The sequence below is a fragment of the Neovison vison genome, chromosome 2, assembly GCF_020171115.1.
Source record: "Neovison vison isolate M4711 chromosome 2, ASM_NN_V1, whole genome shotgun sequence".
Lineage (NCBI taxonomy): Eukaryota > Metazoa > Chordata > Mammalia > Carnivora > Mustelidae > Neogale > Neogale vison.
In genome coordinates this window covers 198,113,909-198,126,447 of record NC_058092.1, presented here as the reverse complement: position 1 = coordinate 198,126,447, position 12,539 = coordinate 198,113,909, and the positions used below count along the sequence as shown (strand labels likewise).

The 12,539-nt window shown below is 46.2% G+C and overlaps 1 protein-coding gene and 1 long non-coding RNA gene across 2 annotated transcripts in view; one reads left to right on the top strand and one right to left on the bottom strand.

The window, feature by feature from the left end:
• BMPR1A (bone morphogenetic protein receptor type 1A) overlaps positions 1-1,003 on the bottom strand; it is a 139,961-nt gene extending 138,958 nt beyond the window's left edge. The window contains exon 1 of the mRNA XM_044239983.1: positions 788-1,003. The gene's annotated coding sequence lies outside the window, so the exon portion shown is untranslated. The remainder of the gene's footprint in view (positions 1-787) is intronic.
• LOC122900859 lies at positions 90-10,730 on the top strand. The gene is made up of 2 exons (XR_006383315.1): positions 90-354; positions 10,516-10,730. It is a non-coding gene; the product is annotated as an uncharacterized LOC122900859 (long non-coding RNA).
• The last annotated feature ends 1,809 nt before the right edge of the window (positions 10,731-12,539 follow it).

Genomic DNA, 12,539 nt, shown 5'->3' with positions numbered 1-12,539 from the left:
GACGCAAGCTATTTTTTTTTTTCCTGCCAAATCTTTCCACTAGGAGTCTGGAAAGACCCGGTGGGGGGGGGCGGGTGGGGAGGAGGGTGGCGGGGGGTAGGTTACACTCAATCCCGCAGAAAGTTTTCAGAAACTGAAGTGCAGAATCACAACAGACATGGCAGCGGAGGCCGCGCAGGCAACAGGTGAACCTCGGAGAAACCTGGCACCCTCCCGCGGGCAAGTTTTTTTTTGGGGGGGGGGCTTGCAGCACCCCTGGCTCTACCACCCCACAGAACATTTTTCCCCCCTCCTTCGCCGAAGCGGAGAGAGACAAATCGCGACTATCAGCCTCGCAGCTCCAGGGCGAGAGAGGTGAGCGCCTTTCCCATTTAAGGATTCAAGAAGCGTCCTCGGAGGCGGCTTTCGCCCACACCGCCTCCCCAAACTCTCCCTGAAACCCGGGGGTGGGGAACAAAAGAGGGGCCGGGCGGCGGGGCCGCCGCGGGGAGCTGCGAGGAGCAGACGTCGGGCGTCCGGGGGGCCGGGGTCTCCGGCGGGGCCGGGCCCGGGCCCGGGATGGGGCTGCCAGGCGGTGGGGCCCAGCGGGCCGCGGCCTGACCCAGCCGGGACGGCGCGGACCCCGCGAGGCGGTCGGGCCGGGCTGCACCCCGATCGGGCCTCCCGCGCGCGCCCGGCTACCCCCGAAACTTCGCCCCGCGTCTGCGCCCGCGCCGGCCTCCCCGCCTTCGTCGCCGCCGCCGGCCTCTCCCGACGCGCACACGCACTCACAGACTAGCCAACTCACCCGGCCCCCGGGGAACTCATCGTCCAGCCCTCGGCGCGGAGCGGGGTGGGCGCGGCGAGCCGCCGGGGCGCGGCGGGGGCCAGGCTCGGCCTCCGCCCTCGGCGTGCAGCGGCCCCGGCCCGGTCGCCCCTCGCGCGGCCGTGCGATCCTCGTCTCGCGCGGACGGACGCGCCGAAGTCCGAGCCTTCCTGCTCGCTCTCCCCGCCCTCCTCCCTCCTCCTTCGTCGAGCGCCAGCAGGCGGATTCCAATCTCGGCAGCAGCCGCCGCCGCCGCCGACACTCGCACGGGCGGGAGGGTGGGGGGGCCGGCGCGGGCGCGGGCGCGGGGGCCGGGGGGAGGGGCGGGCCTCCGCCAGACTCGGAGCCGCGCGCGCGCACTGGGAAGGCACCCGCCCCGCCCCGCCCCGGACGCGAAAGTAGCCGAGCGCACGGCGGAAGCGCCCGAAGGGTCCGCGAGGCTCGGCGCCCCCTTGCCGGCTGCGGGCCCTTGTCCCCGGCAGCGGGGCGCCTGGCTGCCGTTGGGGGGGCTTTCTCCTCCGCGCTTCCCCACCGGCCCCTCCCCACCGAGCAGCCCTCCCGCCGCCGCAGCGGGGCCGCCTCGTCTCCGGGAGCCGCGTCCTACAGACGCCGCGCGCGAGACGCACACGACGGAGCGCCGTGGAGGGACGCGGACACCGCCGGGACCTCTGGGACGGGCCGGCCTCCCGGATCCCTTCGCATGGACCCCTTCTCTGACACACTCTAATGCTCCATGTGAGCGCCAGCACTCACACACCATGGCGAGGACTTGCCAGGTCGTGGTAGTGGTCGTAGCGACAAAGAAAGGAGAGTGTGGCCACACTACATCCATTATCCACCCACCGCGCCCCGGTTCCTGGGCTGGGCTCTCTGCCAGTGTGCCGAAGCCTAGGTAGGCCGGCGCAGGTGGGCGGGCTCCGAGGCAGCTGCGGGGAGACAAGGCATCTCCGCCCCCCCACCCCTCCCCCGCAGCCGGGAGGCCCGGCCGCCCAGGGCCCTGTGACCTGCGAGCCCGTGAACTCCTAAGGCAGAAGAGTGGCCGGGCCAGCTGAAGTCAGCGGACTATAAATATTGCTCCCGCCTCTACCTTGGCTCACTCTTAGGACCTCGTGTGCCCTCCGGAGTCTCATTCCCTCCCTTTGGAAAATGCAATTAATTGTCACTACTTTTCTTCTAGCATTTCTCTCATTCTTCGGGGAAAATGCTGTTAAACGTATTCAGTATCCTGTATCCGAAGAAAAGAATATAGGCCCCCTTTTAACAACCACGTGTAACCTTAATCTCTTTGCTCAGTGTTGCAACAGTTATGTATCGTGTTAAATTAAGTCTCTACATAAGATAACTCTTTTTAAGTCCTTTTATAAAATCATTTTTCAGCTAGGTAAGAAGAAAAAGGGAAGAAAAAGAATGTGCCAAGCACTGGAATTTGTTTTTATACGCATTCTCCCTAAAGAGATGTTTAGATTCCAGAGAATTCCCTTTTAATCTTGTTTAAATGTCTAAATTCTTTTACATTCTTGTTTAAAGATTTTTTTTTCTTTTTTCCTTTTACAAACCACATTTGCCCTTTATGCCTCAGATACCTTCTGTAATTCCAAGGTTTTGTTATTGTTTTTTTTTTCAACTCCGGCAATTCTCTCTTTTTTTTTTTAAGATTTTATTTATTTATTTGAGAGAAGACAGTGAGAGAGAGCATGAGAGGTGAGAAGGTCAGAGGGAGAAGCAGACTCCCCGTGGAGCTGGGAGCCCCATGTGGGACTCCATCCGGAGACTCCGGACCCTGACCTGAGCCGAAGGCAGTTGCTTAACCAACTGAGCCACCCAGGCGCCCAATTCTCGTTTTTTTTAATGAACTCTTGAGCTGTTTCAGGTTTGAGAGTCAAGAGTTGTAGTATCTTGCTGTGCAGGGAAAATGTATGATAATATGAGTTTTCTTGCATCAACCATGAATTTCCTTTCATCATCTAAAACTTGTCACTTTTTCAAGTTTTCTACATTTCTGCTTTATTTTTAGGGGAAAGGGTGAAGCTTTTACTGAAGGAGAGTCAGACACATTGGCCAAAGAACTCAATGATGTATGCTGAGCAATGTGTCATGGCAGATAAAATCATGACAAGTGTGTTAAAATACCGTCTGAAGCTTGCTTCGATTTTTAGGCATATGAGTCAGTCCATGAAATAGACAAGAATTTCAGTTTAAAACTTTGGTACATCAAATTTCTGAAACTAGCAAATCAGTGTTGCCTGGGTTTTGTTATATGCCACTGTAAAAATGATAACAAAATAGAGGCATCCTCTTATGGTATCTTTGCATCTCTATGGAAGGATCTTCTTTTCAAGTCTTTGGATTACTTGACATTCTTTTGTTCTCTTTAGATAAAGCACAGGTACTGACCAAGCTTAAAACCTTCCCATTTTCACAGCAGGCACCCTACCTACCTACCACTGAGTAGGGCATGGTGTTCTCTCTGGTTACTGGCATGTGTATGCATGCCAGCTTGTTTCTCCAGTTTGCCCACTAAATGAACAGAGCAGCCAGGAAGCCCAAGGAGACATCTGGACACGTATTGTCTGGCCCCCAAACTCCAGCAACACCTCAAGGTCCAATTTTTTTTTTTCAAGATTTTATTCATTTGACAGAGATCACAAGTAGGCAGAGAGGCAGGCAGAGAGAGAGAGGGGAGGAAACAGGCTCAATCCCAGGACCCTGGGATCATGACCTGAGCTGAAGGCAGAAGCTTTAACCCACTGAGCCACCCAGGTGCCCCTCAATGTCCAATTTTAACATTCTCTAATGTGATGGCTTTCCTTTAAGAAGGTTAATAGAATGGCTGGAAGCGACCTTTTCTTCCTCTGCACAGTTTGAGGTGTAGGCCCCAAGAGTGGCAGTTGCATACTCAAATCACATAGCCTTAGTTTAGAATGTAAAATTACCCTTCTACAGTTCGCAGATCCTCAGACACCTTCCCTGATTGCCTGCCTTAAATTAGCACCCACAGCCAATTTTGTTTTCTTTATACCACTTTTTACTAATTGAAATAACCTTGTTTGTTTAGTTATTGGTTTATGGTCTGAATTTCTCTGCCCTCCACCCCCCGAATGTAAACTCCATGAGAGCAAAGACCTTGTCCCTCTTATTCTCAGCTCTCTCCTCAGAGCCTAGCTCCTGGAACACAGCAAGTGCTCATACCTTTAAACACATGAGTGAGATAAGAATAGAATTTCCTCTATCAAGACCTAGCTTTTGAGGGTGGCATGGACTATGTTGGAAACAATAAGGGTGGATGAGGGTAACTGGGTTCTGCCATTTTCAGGGAAGGCAATAGTTTTGATGGATTCAAGTTAATCCATCCAAAGTCATTTCTTGTAAAGATTTTGTGAAGCAAAGGCAGCCCTCAGGCTCTGGATATGGAGGTAAGTTAGAGCCCAGTAAGGAGGAACTACTGAAGGAATGCCCTTGGCAGGGTGATACTTTAGGTTAGCTTAAAACCCAGTGTTAAATGGACAAAAGCATTGTAAAAGGTAGAGGAAACAGCTACATTTCTCAGCATGGCCACTAATACATTATTCTACTGGTTAGTAATAACCTGTTATGATTTAGAAGGAACAAACCAAAACAGAAATTGTGTTTAAGAAAAAAGTGGTTATCTAAAATCCGTGCATAAAATAAAGTTCAAAAAATCTGCATTTGTTCTTTTCTTTGTAATGGATTTCTTTCCTTTTTATTTTTCCTTCTGTTTTTACTTCTCAGTTACTTGCTCCTTTTCCCATTTCCATTTCTCTTTGCTTCAGAGCACTTGTTTACTATGATTCAAAGATGGTTTACTGAAGCTCTTGCTGCGAAGTAGCCACTGCGTGGTCCTCCCTAGCCCACAGTCACTGGAGTCCTCTCCCTGCTTTCTGTATACCCCTTAAACAGAACCTAATCCTTTCTTGGCCTTGTGGCAGGAAGAGTCTCAGAGCTCCTGTCCCAAGCCAGAACCCAGCCTCCTGCTACATTTGCTACTTAACGTGGGGAGTCCCAACCTTGGCTCCTTTCTGACTCACAGCCTCTTTCTTATGCTTGAAGCCCTGGCCTATTAACCTGTGTGGAACCTGATTTTTCCCTGCCTGTTCTCCGGACTCTGCTCTCTAGAGTCAGCCCCAGCCCTGCAATACACTCTGCTGTGCACTCTTACCCTTGGTAGCAACACTTATCGACCTCCGGCTCTTCGTTTCTAGATTCTCTGCCTGTATTCTATCCATCTGTCAGGCCTCCTTTCCCCATAACCTCAAGTTGGGCATCCTGATGCCTGCTGCTCTCCTGGACTACCACCTGCTGTTTACTTACAGCTCTGTGACTATCAGGTACTGCCTAGAGGGCTAGAATTCCTCCCACAGAACACCTGGAGCTGGGGCCTCCCCACCCCAGCCCACAGTAAACCTTTTCCTTCTCCATTCTTAGCAGTCCCCCACCCTGCCTTTCCCTTTCCTGAGGGCAGTGGGTTTATGGCTTAGTATACTTTATTTGTTAACCAGATAAAAACAAAACAACTAAATATTTTTTATGTGTGCATATAGATGTGTGTGTATGTATTGCTTTTATCAAGTTAATGAATAACCAAAGTATAGCAGATGTGTGTGTGTGTATCTTCATAAATGTAAAAACCCACACCTAATTCTTCTTACTACTCCTCAATGTTGGTCCTACTCAAGAATTCCTTTGGGACGAGTGGCCCAGAAATGCCCGCATCTGGAGCTGAGTATGATGACCTTGTGAATGACTAGACAAAGGAAGACAAGGTGTCGGGAATGAGGATTCAGACCAATAACTGGAGAAGTACAGTCCTGGATCAGGAATGCTGAGTCATACTGTACCTACTGGATGTGGTCTACACAGTAATCCAGATGTCTTCACAGGTGTGGTGTGGTGCCACCAATGTGACCAGGCATACTAGTTTATACACCACACATGTTGGTGCCTATCCATGCCCTGGGGGACAGAAACTATCTTATTTTCACTCCACTATATCCCTAGGATTAGCATACTGCCTGGCACACCAGTAGGTGGTTAGTTAATACTTATTGAATGAATGAATGAATGAATGAATGAATGAACGAACGAACCAACTAGGCATTTTATTGGACTCCTATCCTTAAATAAATGAAGGAATGGATGGATGAACTAGGCATTTTCTTGGACTCCTCTCAAACTTAAAATCTAGTAAAAAAATAATTCCTTCATTTGGTATTTGCTTCTGAGTCAGGATTTATTGCCCTTAAAAGAGTTGATATTTCAGTTTGTTCTCTATGGATAGTTTGCCCTCAGTCGTTTATTTTGATCAACAAAGACAGGGTTATATCCTTGACTTTAAATTTTAACAACTGTTTTTCAATAAATAAAACGAGTTCTAGAGTTCTATATGCTCTTTAAAACAACTTCCACACTTCTTTGATGTAGAAGCAGAATCATATAGATAGTCAACCAGGAACCAATACCTGTCAGTGTTTCTATAAAAATGTAGATTATTTTACATTTAGTTTGCTATGCACCTTAACACCTGTCTTCCTCACTGTCTACCAGAATTAGTTACTAAGTATCCTCCTAATGGTCATTCCCTCTTTAACTGATCTTGCTCAGTTTTTCCAGATTTCTCTTTTTTTACATTTTTTAAAAAGATTTTATTTGTTTATTTGAGAGAGAGAATGTGTGTGTGTGCACAAGCAGGAGGAGAGGAGCAGAGGGAGAAGGAGAAGCAGGCTCCCCATCAAGCAGGGAGGCTGACTCAGGGCCTAATCCCAAGACCCTGAGACCATGACCTGGGCCAAAGGCAGATGCTTAACTGACTGAGCCACACAGGCGCCCAGGCACCCTCCACCTGGCCCTATTGAATAACAGAAAAGTATGACTCGAGCTGTAGGCTGGGAGCCTTATCCCTGGCTTGCTTCAAAAATTTGCTTCTTAGGGTGCCTGGGTGGCTTAGTCGTTAACCGTCTGCCTTCAGCTCAGGTCATGATCCCAGTATCTCCCTCTCCAGCAGCCCTCTGCTTGTGTTCCTCTCTTGTTGTTTCTCTCTGTTGAATAAATAAATAAATAAGAATCCACTTTTTTATTGTTTAACATTATGTATTTTATATAATATTCATTATAATATTATATATTTCATATCATGTTACTGTAACATATATATGTAACATTTTATTGTATAACATTATGTACTTTATACCTTTCATGGCATTTGGAAGAAATGAAAGCAGCAGGATGCGTATTTGTCAGAATTAAGTCAGTTAGAATCCCATGTAAGATGTATAATTAACCAAAATTTTTATTTATTTGATCAAGGTAGATGTTCTTTTGAATAACAAAAGTCTTTCATTGTTATACTTTCAAAATTCAAAGACTATAAAACGTCCAATAATGCGCTTTTAAGAACTGATGAAATACAATGTATTTTAATGGTTCTAAAAGGCAAAACAACACAACCCAGGCCAGTAGTTTGAAATGTTGAGTTTCTAGGTTTTTGACATCTAATTGTATTTGTTTGTTATGCACAATCCTCGAATAGCCACACTATGAATGTTAACCACAAAAGCAGAAACAGTAGAGTTCAACTGCATATAAACATGGAAAACAAACAAAAGTGAATAACTTAGGATTCAGTCACAAAGTTTAGAAGAAACACTAGCATGAAGTCACATGCATGGATTATATTACAGATAAAAAATTAACTTTTGACAGCTGCTTATACTGAAAACATGCCATGACCAGAAGAATTGCAACGTGGTTTTTACCCAGGTTTTTGTCTTTGGAAAGTCAAACTGAACAATCAGAAAAACCTCAGCCGTGCAGTAGAATGACTTTACATCTATCCCGGAAGCTGAACAATAGTGCTTGTTGCTTATGGGGCCATCAGGAAAAGCCAGCTGTGGATTTCTTTCTAGTACAATTAATTGCTTCCGCTGTATATAAAATTGAAAGAATTGGGTGCTTTAGTGCGGAAAAAGGATATCCTGCTACACTGCTCCTATTTCCTCACAAAGGCTATTAGCGAGCCGTTTGCCATTAATTCACATGCATTGGATTATCCTGTGATGAAAGACCGAAAGGCTTTTCATTTTTATAGTCTCTTATCTCCTATTTATTTGGCACCTCTCTGGAGATACCTGCTCTTCTCCCAAGACTGGTTAATTGCTAGGATGTCAGAAGGTAGCTAATGACTGACTTCCTTTTCAGAGACTAATTGTGAGCCCGTCTCCATATTTTTTTCTTGGAGTGGCCTTTCTCATTGCTGAGAAGGTATTCGGAGCTACGTCATTGTTTGAAATGGCAGATACAGCACTCTAAAGCCAAGTTTCAATCCCTGCCCACTGTACACTCTGAGACCAGCAAGTAACCCCTTTATAAATCATCTGTGTGGACCTGAACCACCCCATAAATAGTCACTTGCTGGTGTGACTACGTAAGTTTTAAATTAGTTAAAAGTAAATAAGGGGCGCCTGGGTGGCTCAGTGGGTTAAAGCCTCTGCCTTCGGCTCAGGTCATGATCCCAGGGTCCTAGGATCGAGCCCCAAACTGGGCTCTCTGCTTCCCTTCCTCTCTCTCTGCCTGCCTCTCTGCCTACTTGTGATCTCATTCTCTGTCAAATAAATAAATAAAATCTTTAAAAAAATAAAAATAAATAAAATTAAATTTCTCAGTCTAGGCACACTTGTGCTCAATAGCCGCATCTCGGAAGAGTGTGGATATAGAACATTTCCATCATCACAGAAAGTTCTGTTGGTCAGTGATGGTAGAGACCATGACCTGCTCAGCTCAGGCCTTGTAACAGTATCTGAGCCCATCTCCTAAATTGATTCTTTCCCCGTTTCTATTCTCACCATTCAAAACAAATGGTAGAAAGACTACTTTCAGGGATCATTTCTTACTCTGTTTTTGTTCTTTTTTTTTTTTAAAGATCTTATTTATTTACTTGAGAGAGAGAGAGAGCCTGAGAGGGGAGAGAGTCAGAGGGAGTGGCAGACTCCCTGCCAAGCAGGGAGCCCGATGTGGGACTCGATCTGGGGACTCCTGGATCACGAACTGTGCGGAAGGCAGTCTCCCAACCAACTGAGCCACCCACGTGCCCCGAATTTGCAAAGCACCAGAAATAGAGAACTGCTGTTCAATAGGCATAAAATTATGGTTATGTAAGAGGGATTCTTGCCACATTACAATAAATAAACTTAAAAATTTTTAAATAGTATAAAATAAAATGTAGAAAATAGGCCAAAATACTAATTGTGATTGTCTCCAGGTAGTAGGACTAGGATTACTTTTTTCTTCTTCCTATTTATACGTGTTTTTTGGATTTTATTAAATACATATTGCTTTCTTAGTTAAAAAAAAAATTAAGGTACATAAACCCATTCATTTCTTTTATCACCAATTTCAGACTAAGGAAATTTTATCCAGTCTATGTGTCTAAGAGAGAAGTAGTCATTCTGAGCAACTGTTTCTTAAAATATGACTCTCAGCCACCAGCTTTTAGTTCATGGATAGATTGGTATTCCCTTCGATCCTAGCCTGAAAAGCAGAGAACCTGCGTATGGAGAGTCCTAGAGCCCTGTTAAATAGAATCACAGGACACCTCTCTGGAGGAGATGGCTCTGCATCACTAGCACTCCCCTCCCCGATTTGTTGACTGCTTTGCATTTGTAGACGCCGGTGCAGAGACTGGGGATCAAGACCTCACAGGTTCAGGAGGCTCATGAGGCTGGAGAAGGCTCTGGTTTAACCACTGAGAAGAGAAGCATAAAAAGAAGTCCTCGTTTCCTAAAAGTTCAGGCATGACCATACAGGTTTAATTAGGAACAGCCAGCTGTTTACAGCAAATTATAAACTGTGTAAAGCAGACCTCAGTGGACACGCCCAAGGATGTTCCATGAACCCTTCCTTCCCCAAGTCCGGATTCAGCAGATCTGGCTTGGCGAGGGAGGGTGCTGCAATGCCAGTCAGAGGAGTAGCCCAGAAGTCCTCTTCCAGAACTTTCTATGACCAAAGGAGATGGCCAAATCGCTTATAGAAAACGTCTTTTTCTTTCCTTTTGTCTTTAAAACTTGAAGTCAATCCACTGTTCTCTTGACTGCCTCTGCACGCCCCCGGTAGACAGACACTTCAGAACAGGCTAAACAATACGATGCGGTGGGAAGAACATCAACTTTGGAGTCAAAATTCTGGCTGAACTTCCTAATTTTTGACCTTGTATGGACTTTGTCAACCTCTCTAAATCCCAATCTCTTCATCTATAAAATGGGGATAAATAAATAAATCAAATCTAGTGAGACAAATGTGAAAGTTAAATGAGAATATATGGAAAACAGTTGGCATAGAGTCGACGCTCAATTAATTTTCGTTACCTTTCCTTTTCCTTCTAGAAAGTGATTGGTCCATCAGTGTTTATGTTGAGGGGGAAAGAAAACAAACTGTAAAACTCCTAATGAGCCTTACTTCAAATACAGCCCAGTGCCATTCAGTAATTAGTATATAAGTTCTGGTTCAGCTTGGGCTGGGCTCCAGTTCTTCGCTCCAGCCTTAGCTCAGGAATTTCCTTTTCTAGAAACCCTTTGCTGCCCAGTCCCAGGCTGAATTAGTGTCCCTCCTGATTCGTCCCGTGGCACCTCAAGCTTATTTCTGAAAACCTGGATCCCAAACTCAATCAGTTTCTTATCTAATCGATGCCTACTTTTCTTCAGGGCCTCCTGAACCTACCATCACCGAAAAGTCACAAGTATGGAAGGAGACTCTGTAGGGGTCTCCGTGGCGATGATCACAGCAGAACAGAATTGTCCTCACTACTGGCCTTCTGTCTTGGACCGCAGGCATACCCTGGATGCCTTGCACCCATTCTGCAAATGCAAGGAGCCTCTGTCATTCAAAGCGCTTCATCAGAAATAAAAGATAAAACCTTTGTCCACGGGTTCTCCCTTGAATCTGAAAATTATTTTGAAATCGTCTATTTATACCTACTTTTTTGCATCAATGAGACCTTGAGTTAGGCTTAGATAAGGGGACACCTGATTTGCAAATGGAAATGCAGCCCTAAGAATTTACTTAGTGAAATGTTTTGGTTTTTAAAATAAGGTTTGTATGTGACAAAAGGAACTCAGCTCCCAGCTAAGCTGCATCAACATGGCATCCTTTTGCCGTTTCGGTTCTAAATTTCATCAGTATCCTGCCTCGATATAGATGGGGGAAAAATGATAATCCAAGGCATGTGCTGCTGTGGAAAAGTATTCAGAGTTTTCACAGTTTGACTAACCCATAAATGCACTCCAAATAGCCATTGTTTATAGCTGTTTCTTGTGTAAACAGGTGAGAAAGATTTCCATAAACAGTCAATTATTAAGTAATGGGGAAATGCAAGAGTGTGGTGGAAGGACCAAGGACGGAATGCTGACTCCCAGGATGGCCAAGAAGAGAAGGTAAGTCCGTGACAGGTTAAGAGGCTATAGTAATCCACAGTGCTAGTGCGTGGGGTCCTGTTTGCAGTTAGTGTGGGCGCTACTGAATGGTCATGGGAAGCCATTTACAAATGTTAAGCAAGACCATTAACTGACCAGATTTATTTTTGAAGAGATATCACTACCTGCTGTGTGGGCGGTGGGTTAGCGGTAGATGGGCAGCCAAAAGGAGACAAGGTCAGGAAGCTGGGGAGATACCTAGAAAAGAGATGTTTGGAGGCAGGAAGGGTCCTGAGGAGGAGAGAAAGGAACAGTTCCCAGACAGATCAGGAAATAAATATGGTGGCCTGTGGTAACTCTTGTCAGAAGGAGCAGTGGTAGGAGAAGACAGACACATAGGATGACTCCCAGGTTTCCAGTTTCAATGACTGGGTGGGACCTGCCATGCCCTGAATGAAACAATATGAGAGGAGAAGCAGGTTGGGGGTAGAGCAGTAAACTCAGTCAGCACCAGGTCCAGAATTCCTATACAGAAGAGGTGCAAGGCAGCAGGACTATGGGACTGGTGCCAAAACTATGTTAACAAAAATCAGCACTCTTGTCTGTTTGGATGGGGTGGCATGGGTAAGACGAGTGGCAAATGGTGGGGGCTTCAGCTCCTCCCACCATCCCGAATCCAGCATGGGCATTGTATTGGTTGCAAGAGACAGAAACCCAATGGAAGCAAGCTCAAGGATCAAGGGGAAATTTATTACATCAAGAAAGAGATAGGTGTGGCGCCTCAGGAATGACTAGATCCAGGAGCCTTCATGTTGGCAGAACACTTCCTCCTCCTCATTTCTAATTTTTGCTTCTCAGTATCTGTTAGCTTCTCTCTCTCCTATAGCAGACAGACTTTCTCTGCACAGGAGGGAACACAGGGCCTTTGGACTAACATTCTTCCAGCTTGGCCACCAGTAAGAGAAAAACCTATCCCTTTCCAAGCTCCAGGTTTAACAAAATCTCAGGGAAAGGTTCTGACTGTTCTGGTTTGGTTACAAACCCACTTCCTGAATCAACCACTGCACCTCAAGGGTACTAAGAGAAAAGATGGGAAGAACCCAGCCATGGCCATTCCTCCAGCCTATGAAATAGGCTGACTTGGAGATGGCTGTAGGATATCCAGGAGAGACAGTAAAAAAAATCTGGATATGTGAGCCTGAGGATCTCAGGAGAGCTGTACATGGAAGACATAGATGTCGAATAATTCAGCAAAGTAGTTGACAGCCTTGACAAAATTCATGGCAGAATTTATGTCACAAGCTCAATAAACACAT